Raw genomic sequence first — 11,066 nt, forward strand, 5'->3', positions numbered from 1 at the left:
GATTGGAGATGATTATGCCACGTATGAATGATGCACGTGATGAATTTCAAAGTGGTTTTTGGCACGTAGAGATAACTGTTTTATCTTGGGAATGAGCAAGTGCATTGCATGAAGTGGAAACCGCGTGATGAGTTACAGGATCCAATGTGTGGTGATCCACGAGCAGTTGAGGTTGTCTTGGATAATGTGTAGTTGATTGCTATGTAATCTAACGGTCATGTTGGAACCAATTTATTTGTAATCTCTATGAGATCTTAGGTTTTGTGATGTGTTACCGACCTATTATTTTGCTTATAAGGTCAATGAGTTGTTTTGTTGTAGTGTTGGCAATTTTGGTTAAGTGTCAGTTTGATTGATTATCGAACGAGAAGGAGTATCTACAGTATGTGTGAAGTCAGATAGGAGCATGAAAATGATTTGATCAAGCAGAGTAGTGTTATTATCAGATCAGAAAAAACCCTGTTGTTCTCTAACAATTACAACAGTTAAACTTCTTAACAGGGTAAGCTTTAATAGGCTTAGTGTTTTCTAAATCCTCTAACCAGGTGATCCATTAGCTTAGATTTGAAATCCTCTATCGAGATTACTCCTAATAGGGTATTGTAGTCAATCCCTTAACCGGGTGGTCCTTAATCGGATCTGTTCCTAACAGGACATTTTTGTAAAGCTTCTAACAATGCTTGGCTCTTAACAGGGCAAACTTCAGAAGGCTTCAAAATACTTGTGGGTATTCATCCCCACTATGGTTTTCCCATTTGGGTTTCCACGTCAAAAATCATTGTTTCAAGTGGTGAATGGTTTTTGCGGTTATGTTTTGATAAGGTTAATTTGTTTAACTAGTAAAGCCACTTAGATATGTTAAGATGATCGGAAGTGATCTGAAATGTGCTTTTGCTAATGTTAGTAAAGTAGTTTGATGTTTTGGTTAAATGGTTTGAGAGTTTTAGATCTGTTACACTATTATTTTGGTATGCTAGTCAACCGGTAAACTTGATTGAGCAGTTGCAGTTTATAGTGCAGTGTTGAACTGGTTAGTTCAGTGATTAAAGTATGAGTTGGGTTTTGAGTTTAGTGAAAGTTTAGTTTGCTTTCAATATACTAATTCACCCCCCCCCCCCCCCCCCCCTCTCAATAGTTGTCTGGATCCTTATTGATTCATCATATCATCACATTTTTCACTAATGGATTAGTTAGTTCATCATGTAATAGAATGCTTTATTAGTTTTGTTAGTTTCTTGACTAGAAAACTCTTGTGATTATCTATTGAATGAGTTGGTGATGATTAATATTTGTAGTCGGGAGAATTTTTTCATAGACATTAGAGGATAATGGTGTAGGTTACATAGATGCTACATTTTATTTGCATATATGGAATAATATGACACATTGCATAACTAGTTATTTTGTTGTCATTTATAATGTGTTTTTTTATCTTTTCATTTACTATGTATAGGATTTATTTCTCTATCATGAATACTTGAACACTCTTGAAAATTAAATCTTTGGTTATGTAATTTGAGGATTAGAAATTGCATTTAAACATAAATCATAAATCATAAATCAATTGATAGTAAACTTAGTTATGCTGTAAAACAAGAAGTAGAAAGAAAGAAAAAAGCTAAGACAAAATGTACAAAATAATCTTCTTTTTTTTAACAATTTTGAAAAGGAAATGGGAATTAATAAAAAATAAGTGGTTGATAATTTTATGTGTGATTATGAAATGAGTCTGAAACTAGATCATAGAAATATTTTATAAGAGATTTTTTAATGTGCTAGTTCAAGTAGAAATCTAGTTGGATAAACAAGTCATGTATAGTATCCTTATTTTAGTTGGATATGTATAATAAATTATATTTAATTAATTACATTGATAGGCATAAGTCTATAGTGGGAGACATATAGTACCTTAACATCCATGTACATAAAAAGGTTTTCCTAAACCTCAGTAAAAAAATAAAAATCTAGTCATCATTAATTTTTGTTTTTTTTTTAATAAAAGTGGCAAAGCCACTAAACAATTTTATTAATATAAAAAAGTTTACAAGAAAACCTAGTTCAAAAGAGAATACTAGCAGGAAAGAAAACCTCTGGTTATAGTTCTTGAGCAGAATCCCATATAGGAATACAAGTTTGATATCACCCTATACATAAGAGGATACCAAAACCCAACCCAGCACTAAACCAAAAAGTTCCACAACCCCCCCCTCCCCGCCCCTCACAGAATATTACAAGCAAAAAACCCATAAGAAAATATACATCATGACTCAAGATACCATGCACTTGAACTTTCATCTGGAGGCACAGAAAAAGAAGAGCATGGAACCACATCATCACCTGAGGAAGGAGGAATCTACAACGGCTTGACCAAATGAGGGGTTCCAGACAGCCACACCAGTTTCTAAAAGAGAGTCAATCTTGGTAAAAATATCAAGAGCAACAACTAAATAGAGAGGAGGGACATGATCAGTCAACCCTTCAAATTGCACCAAAGTGTCCTTATAGGTTAAAAGCATGGAGTTATGTCACACTTTGGTCCAACTGAGGGTTGTCCAGCCAGACCGAGTCGGGTTGGACTACCCCCGGGTCGCATGGCGCCACGTGGCACCTACGTAGTGCCAAAGTGGCGCCAGAAGTCTGGCCAGACTCCCTCAATTCAAATGACTTCATTCAAAAAAAAAAAAAAAATTATTGTTAGAACTAAGGTTAGTCTGGCCAGACTAGCCTATATGTCATGTGATGTGGCACAAAAAAAGGTGAAAAACTCTGTATTTCTAAAACTTTTCACTTCTACTCAATTTTTCTTCAAGCAGAATATTTTTTTACAAAAATAAAAAAATACCCTTTTGTAGAGCTCAAAGTCACGAATCTGGACATATATTTTTTTTAGTATTTTGATTAATTTTAATATTTTTTAATAATTAGACATTGCAAGTAGGTTTTTAAAGTTAAAAAAGAGGTTGATTAGAAATTTTTTTAAAATTATTAAATGATATTAAAAAAAAAATTTAAATATTTTTCACTAGATGAGAGAATCTTCTCGAAAAGGGTTTTTTTTTGGTTAATGATAAATTTAGTAGTCAAAAGGTGACGTCGAATGAAAACTATCAAATTTAGCTATGTTGGACTTCAAAATATTATAACGAGAAAAATATACATCAAAATTAATCTATTTATTTTTTAACACTACATATATATGTTCTCTATTTGAAAAAAAAAAAAAAAAAGGTCTATTTTCATTTTTTTTGTTGACGTCGACTAGAACCCTTGATTTTCAGCATTTTTCAGCAATGAAAAATCTAACTTTGAATTTATAAAATAAATGTCAATTTTATTTTTCAAAAAAATTAAAAAATAACAGACCGAAATTTTTCATGCGGTCGAAGTTAAATTGTTTTAGTTGTGTTGGTTGGTTCCTTTATAAAAGTGTGACACGGGTTTGTGCTTTTACCCCATAACAATCACCAATTAATCCACACCTGGCAACAAAAAACAATTCTCCACACCATCCATTAGCAAGTAGCTCAGTAGTAGGCAAGAAACCACCATAAGGGAACAAACCATGATCAAAATTGTAAAAAAGACATAGCATAATCCACATCATTAGAAGAGCAGAGTGATGAGACCAGGAAGGTATCAGCCAAAGCCTGAACCATAGGAGCATCCAGAAGAAAATCCATACACACAGTGAGAAAATGAGAAATAATCTCAAATAAACTAACATCTACATTTTCCACCAACCAAGATTTGCCCACCACCTTCCTAATGGCATAAGGAACATTTGAAGAACACAAATTAAAAATTCTACCAAGCTTCTCATCATCATAAGCATAAAAATCCTAAAAGTCTCCACATTTTGCAGGAACACGGACTCTGTAACGTTCTATAGCCAAAATAGACAACATATGGAAATCCATAAACCACAACTAACAATGAAACAAACTTCACAATACCGAGCAATATAAATCAATTCCATCATTAATGGCAGCACCGATTTGCAAGAAAAATGAATGCAATGTTTGATATCACACACGAGCCGATATTATTGACTCAACTAAAATCTCGAACAAGGCAATACAACCATAAATCCATATGATCACAAGAGATAAGAAAAGACAAAAAAAAATATGATCACCCAGCACATCATAACATGTGTTCCAAGAGAACAACTAAGATAGGACAAGAGATCAATTCGCATATAACAACTTGACGTAGTAATGATTGAACAATACTATGCCACAATAAGCAAGTACAGATGAAACAAGAGAAGAGCGCCGCCTATCATGATGACATAAAATTCCTCAAGAAAAAAATTTCAGCATATAACAAATAATCATCAAGCATTAAAGGAATAAAACAAATGCCTACATTTATAAGCACGGAAGGAACCGCCCCCAATACTACACACTCAAATGCCTAACATTAGGGAAAGTGCCAACATAAATTCATGTCATGTCATGTCATGACATATGTGAATAGCACCACCCCCAATACTAGCCACCGAAGTGCCTAACCTTAGAGGGAATGCCAACCAAATCCATATTAATATATAATTTTTAAACAAGAGGAAGGAATATCAGAAGAAGCAATCTCCAAGTATTTGGATTGATCAACTATTGCCTTATTATCAATTAAATCAACAATGCAATTAATCTCCCTATAGCAATGAGAAATAGAAAATGAATTAAAAAATTGTAATTGCCCAAGGATTCGATCCAAGAGGTATTGTTGTTGTTGGGAGGAACATTTGTTCTTAGAAATAGCATGAAAAGTCACCATAGAATCGCCTTCAATTACAATATATTTAATATTTAGAGACATAGCTAAATCCAAACCAAATGATAAAGCATGCAACTCGGTAGAATTGTTGGTCCCAATACCAATAAATTTACAAGCAACCCTAATGATTTTCAAGTTATGATCAAAGATGACTACTCCAATCCCTAAATTTCCAAGATTACCCTTAGCAGCACCATCATAATTTAGTTTAAATTTGAATTGTGGGGGAGGGGTCCATTTAGCATTTCTTCATTTAATAACAGAGGATAACCCCATAGCCACCAAACCATGAGAGGGGATGACTTGAAGAGCCTTCCAATTCCAAGTGACCTAATTATCCCAGTGAGAAAAGGAATGTAGATGATCCAAATTCTTGTAAATAAAGGAAAGAACCACTTAGGATATAGAAGATTCAATTCTACCCAATACATCAGCCAAGGGGGAGGATTTATTTTTTTAAATTCTATTATTCCTCTCAAGCCATATATTCTAAATAATAATAGAAGGGGCAACAATCCAAAGGCATGAATAGAACAAAAAAGAGTATAACAAAGGCCAGGCCATGAATTGAGACAAAAGATCAGGTTTAGATAGCAAAAACCCAACCAAGCTTGCCAAAAAGCCAATACCAGTAGTCTAAAGAAAAAGAACAACGAACAAATAGATGATCAGAAGATTCCATGAAGAAACCACAAAACACACAAGGGAAAATGGATGTAATCCCAAGCCTATCTAATCCCATCCCAATGAGAACTATATCTTGTACTTCTAACCAGGCAAAAGTTACAGCTTTGGGGAGACAAGTCGAATGCCAAAAAAGCTTCGAAGACTATGAAGACAAGAAAGAGGGAGGAGACAATGACATATAACCATCTTTAACTGTGTAAGAGCCTAACACATTCTTAGTCCAAATCAATTCATCATCAAGGTCCTGATATACAAGCGGTCTCTTAACCTCCTCTACATAAGTGTCCTTAAGTTCATGATCCATAGATAGAAAATCAATAGATTTCTAGTGAAACACTAGATAGGGTCCCAAGACATCCATATAACAATAATCTCAAACAAACAAACCCCAACAGGTTTTAAGAGTATCTAACAGAGGGGACCAATCTCAGACACTAATCATAGTAGCATGCCCATTCCAGACTTCATCCCAAAACCTAGCCTTTCTCCCATTATGGATCACCCAATACAAATGAGGAAGAATGGTCGATCTGCAATTAGCCATCAAATTCCAAATAGAAAATCCTTTTGGAAGGGAGGAAGTAGTGAATAACATTTCTCTAGGACCCCCTCCCAAATACTTAGCAAACATAAGAGAAGCCCATTTGCTTCAGGATCATTGTTTTAATATAAACAGCAACCATATAAATACTAACTAAAAATAAGCAATGATAAAGACATAATCGGAGGCTCGTGGTTGTCTACGTGAAACATGTTTGATATTAATTGAAGATCATTTTTGGGAAACTTAGTAGAGAATCCTAGTAGCAACTTGACCCTCAATGGGTACTACAATCATTTTCTATCTTAAGGCTTTCAAGTTAGACATAGTTGTGATGATCCAATCACTTGGAGGTTAGACACTTATAGATGCATATGATTTAGTTACAAGGGGAAAAAATAATTTAATAGATTCTAGGACATTGCCACCTAGGCTACCTATGCCTATATTTCATGAATTGTCCATACCACCCCAAGAGGAGATCCTGATAGAATCTGAAAAGACAAATAACCTAGAATAGTTAGTGCAAATTAATAATAAAATTGTGAATGGAAATGATACATTATCAAAATAACAACACAAAGTTAGTCTCCAAGAGAGAAATACAAATGTGTAAAAGTAAAATAGCATTAGGAGAATGCAAGAGAAAAAAGTTGTAGAATGCAATTACAATGCAATAGAATGGAATAGAAAGACTAGCTAGGAGTGAGTATATATATGAAATGAGAGAGGGGAGAGGTGGAAAATACAACCAATGGCAAGAGATCACCACAATAGCTTAAAAATAGCAAGTGTAACTTCCATGGAAGATGTCGACACCTTGCACCCACTCACACTAATACTCACTTAATTAATCCTAAGCAATCTTAAAATAAAATTGTAGGAAAAATATAAGAATAGGAAAATAAATAACCAACTAAGAAATAAAATCCTACACTAACAACCCCCCTTAAGCATAACTTAGGTGGAGAAAAGGATGATGGGTCTAAGCAAGTGATGCCATATTAGGTACCCATGTACACAGAATTCCCCCTCCCCTAAAGAGAAGAAGTGCCCTCCACCCCACCTCCCCTCCCAAGATATAGAAGAAGGCCCCTGATAAATAGAAAGAGAGAGAGAGAGAGAGAGAGAGAGAGAAAAGAGGACTAAGAAGCCCCCCCAAACTAGACACCTATCGCACCCCCAACAAAGCTTGCAAATGAAAAAACATGGTCTTGGTGAAGGGTTTGGTGAAGATGTCTGCAATCGGATCTAATGTTGGGCAATACTTCAGATCAATGATTTGATCATGTATCAAATCCCGAATATAGTGCATGTGGATCTCAATATATTTGGTCCTCTAATGATGGACTGAATTATGAGAGATTTGTATGGCACGCTGGTTGTCACAAAAGATGATTGTTGGATTCTGAAAATAAATGCCAAACTTAGTGACATTGTTCTGAAGCCAAATAGCCTTAGTAGAAATGTTAAATCCTCCTCGATACTCGGCCTCTGTAGATGAAAGAGCAATTGCTGACTACTTCTTGCTTGACCAAAAAACTAGACTGGACCTAAGAGAGAAGTAATATCTTGAAGTAGACTTGCAATCTTGAGAATCACCTGCCCAATATGAATCTTTGTGTATCCCACTAAGTCAAAATATGTGCCCTTTGTATAGATAATTTCATAACTATGAGTACCCTTAATGTAGTGAAGAATCCTCTTAGTTGGTTTATAGTGCAGTTCATGGGGCTCTTGCATGAATTGAGAAACCATTTCTACATCATGAAATGGCAAGTCTCATGCGAGTCAAGTATACGAGACTAACAAGTTGTCGATATAAAGTGTCATCAACCAAAGGTGAAGAACACTTAACCTCAAGTTGACCTTAGACAAAAAATGAGGTGTAGGATTACAGTCAACCTTGAAAAATCTAGAGAGGATATCAAGAGCATACGTAGGTTGTGCAAGGAATATCACTGATGAAGACTAGGTGATCTCCATACCCAAGAAGTAGTGAAAAAGGCCTAAGTCTATCATCAAGAAACGATCATGAAGGGCAATTTTTACTACATGAATGGTGGATGAGTGACTCCCTATGATCAACAAGTCATCAACATAGAGAACCAAAAAAGTGAGAGTATCATCCTGCTACAAAATGTAGACATTCGAATCAAAATGGAAACACAGGAACCCAACTATCAGAATAAAGGAGTCCATTTTGGAATATCAAATTTGAGGGGTCTGTTTGAGGCCATAGAGAGACTTCTAAAGATGATAAACAAGTGAAGGATCCTGAATCAACCCCTGTGGTTGCTCCATATATATCTCCTCCTGAAGCTCACCATGAAGAAAATCACTCTTCATATCCATTTGATGAACTTACCATCTATGAGCTACAGCAATAGCGAGGACAAGTCAGATAGAACTCAGCTTGGAAACTAGTGTAAAATTCTAAAAGTAGTCGATCCCAAGAACCTAGGAGAATCTTTTAGCAAACAAGCAAGCCTTATGTTTATCAACTGACCCATTTAAGGAAAATTTTGTCTAATAGATCTACTTTCTTCAAACAAGTTTTCTTCCCTTAGGAAGAGGGACAAGATCCCATGTGTGGTTCCTCTCCAAGGAATTGAACTCTTCCTTCATAGCTACATCCCTCTCGAGAACACCTAAAGCTTCTCGAAAGGATTGTAGATTAGAAGTTTAAGCAATAAAGAGATGTCGAGCCTATTGAAATTGTGACCTTATTCTTTTAGTATCTAAAGGATCACCAACCCAATCACCTGTTGACTCTAGTGTCTTATGAGCCCAAAGAGGTCCTAAGACTAGAGAATTTGGAGGAGAATCAACATCCTCTTAATGATGACTATGGGAGGAATGTGAATACTCATCATTACCATCTAAAGAGGAGAAAGAATACTCCTCATCAAAAGTAGGAGAATTAAGATCTTCTAAATAGTTGTCATCATGATGTAGTGGATCCAATATGATAGTGGATGGAGAAGTGATACAAAAAGATCTAGAATAACTCTCCTCAAATCAAAAACTCCTCTCAATGAACAACTCATGAGTGGTAGGATCAAGTAACCCATAGCCTTTGACATCATCTTGATATCTAACAAATATTCAAGGCTTACTCTATGGACCCATAGCCTTGCATTTGTCTATTGGAATATGGGCCCATGCATGAGAAACAAACACTTGAAAGTGATTAACTGAGGGTTTCCAACAAGTCCAAGCTTCAAAGGGTGTTACCCACTTTACAACTTTGTGAGGGACTTGGTTCCACATATAATACACATAGTTAATGGCTTTTGCCCAATATGGTGGTGCCAAATATTTGGAGTGAATATATAATTGGACATTTCTTTCAAGGACCAATTTTTTCATTTTATTGAAGACTGTAGGGAACTATACAGTTGCAAGTCAATGCCCTTAGATAAACAAAACTTCTCAAACTTGTTGTTGACATTCTCCCCCACCATTATCTGTACAAATGACTTTGATAGATTTCCTATATTATTTCTCTACAAATTATTTATAGTCCAAGAATGAATCAAATACTTTAGACTTTTTTTTGAGAAAATATACAGAGGTGTATCTAGAAAAAGCATCAATAAATATCAAAACTCTTGAACGTACATCGGATGTTGAGAGGGGGGGTGAATCAGCATAAACCAAATTTTGGACCTTAATCTTATATTAACACATTTATTTCAAATAACAAACTTTCATAAATAATTAAATGAAAACACCATAAAATCATTCACATCAATTGCACATGGTCACCAGAATTCATTTGTGGAAAACCTAAACTAGGAAAAACCATGGTGAGCACTTGCTCACAGAAATGATCCACTATATAAAATGATTTACAAAAGAGGTAGCTCACTGCTCTAGACTTGCAGACAAAGGCTACTCTTGGGGCAAGATACAAAAGGAGGACATGCAAATATGAAGCTAACTACTACAGGGCAAGATACAAAATTATCACTTTCAAAAATAGAATTGTATGAATGATAGCATCTTAGTATGTTGGTTACAGTCTCTATTATTGCACAATATATGACCTTACTCAAATATCCAGACCTCCAAGTCTATGGATCTCTACTCTGCTATCAATTGTCTCCTCTATACCATAAACCCTTCTGATATAGCCACTACAAACACATTGACATACACCAAATTTCATATACTCATTGTTGAATTCCACAAACACATTTCACACATCTCTCTCTTTATTTTCAACAAATCATTGGATATATGTACCAATCTGAAACACAACATCCACACCAAGTCGGCCAAAAGGAAGATTGTAACGTGAACGCATATTTTCGAACAAAGATATACTTGACCGGACCAAAATATGAAATATATAGAACATAAGCCAGACCTAAACAAATAACACTAGACCAAAATAATAATTCACATGCAATCATCGAACCAAGAAATATATATTACATCTAACTTCAATAACATAACCCAACACATATACCAATTATGTTATTTCACAAATGAAATAGTATAAACCAAAACAAACAACTCTCGAACCACAAAGATAAAGCTTCCAACTATCCTTGACATAAAAAATAAGTTGATATCAATCAAATCAACCAGAAATACAAACTATCTACATCCAAACCATAGGACCAATCATAGCAACCTTTGGTCTAAAAACATAACTGCAAATACTCCAGCTATATATCCAACTCAACTCATGTTCAGACTAGAACTTATTAGGACCACATTGTTTGACATCAATAACAAAAAAGCACACAACTGTAATAATCACCCCCTTTGTCATTGATGGAAAATAAGCAAAAATGTTTTCACACATAGCAAGCCTTTGAATATCAAATATCAACACCCCCTAACAATAATATCTCTAAAATGGATATCAAACATTTTTCAGTATCTTTCTCCCCTTTTCCATCAAAGACAAAGGTCAAAAACACATTTAATGTCAAAATCATTCAGAATTACCCGGCCAAATATCTTTGAAATGTTTCTTTAACCTGATCACCAAGGCATTCCAAGTATGAGTAGCAGCATCCAGCATCTTGCTCTAACATTCATA

The sequence above is a fragment of the Cryptomeria japonica genome, chromosome 5 (genome assembly GCF_030272615.1).
Source record: "Cryptomeria japonica chromosome 5, Sugi_1.0, whole genome shotgun sequence".
Lineage (NCBI taxonomy): Eukaryota > Viridiplantae > Streptophyta > Pinopsida > Cupressales > Cupressaceae > Cryptomeria > Cryptomeria japonica.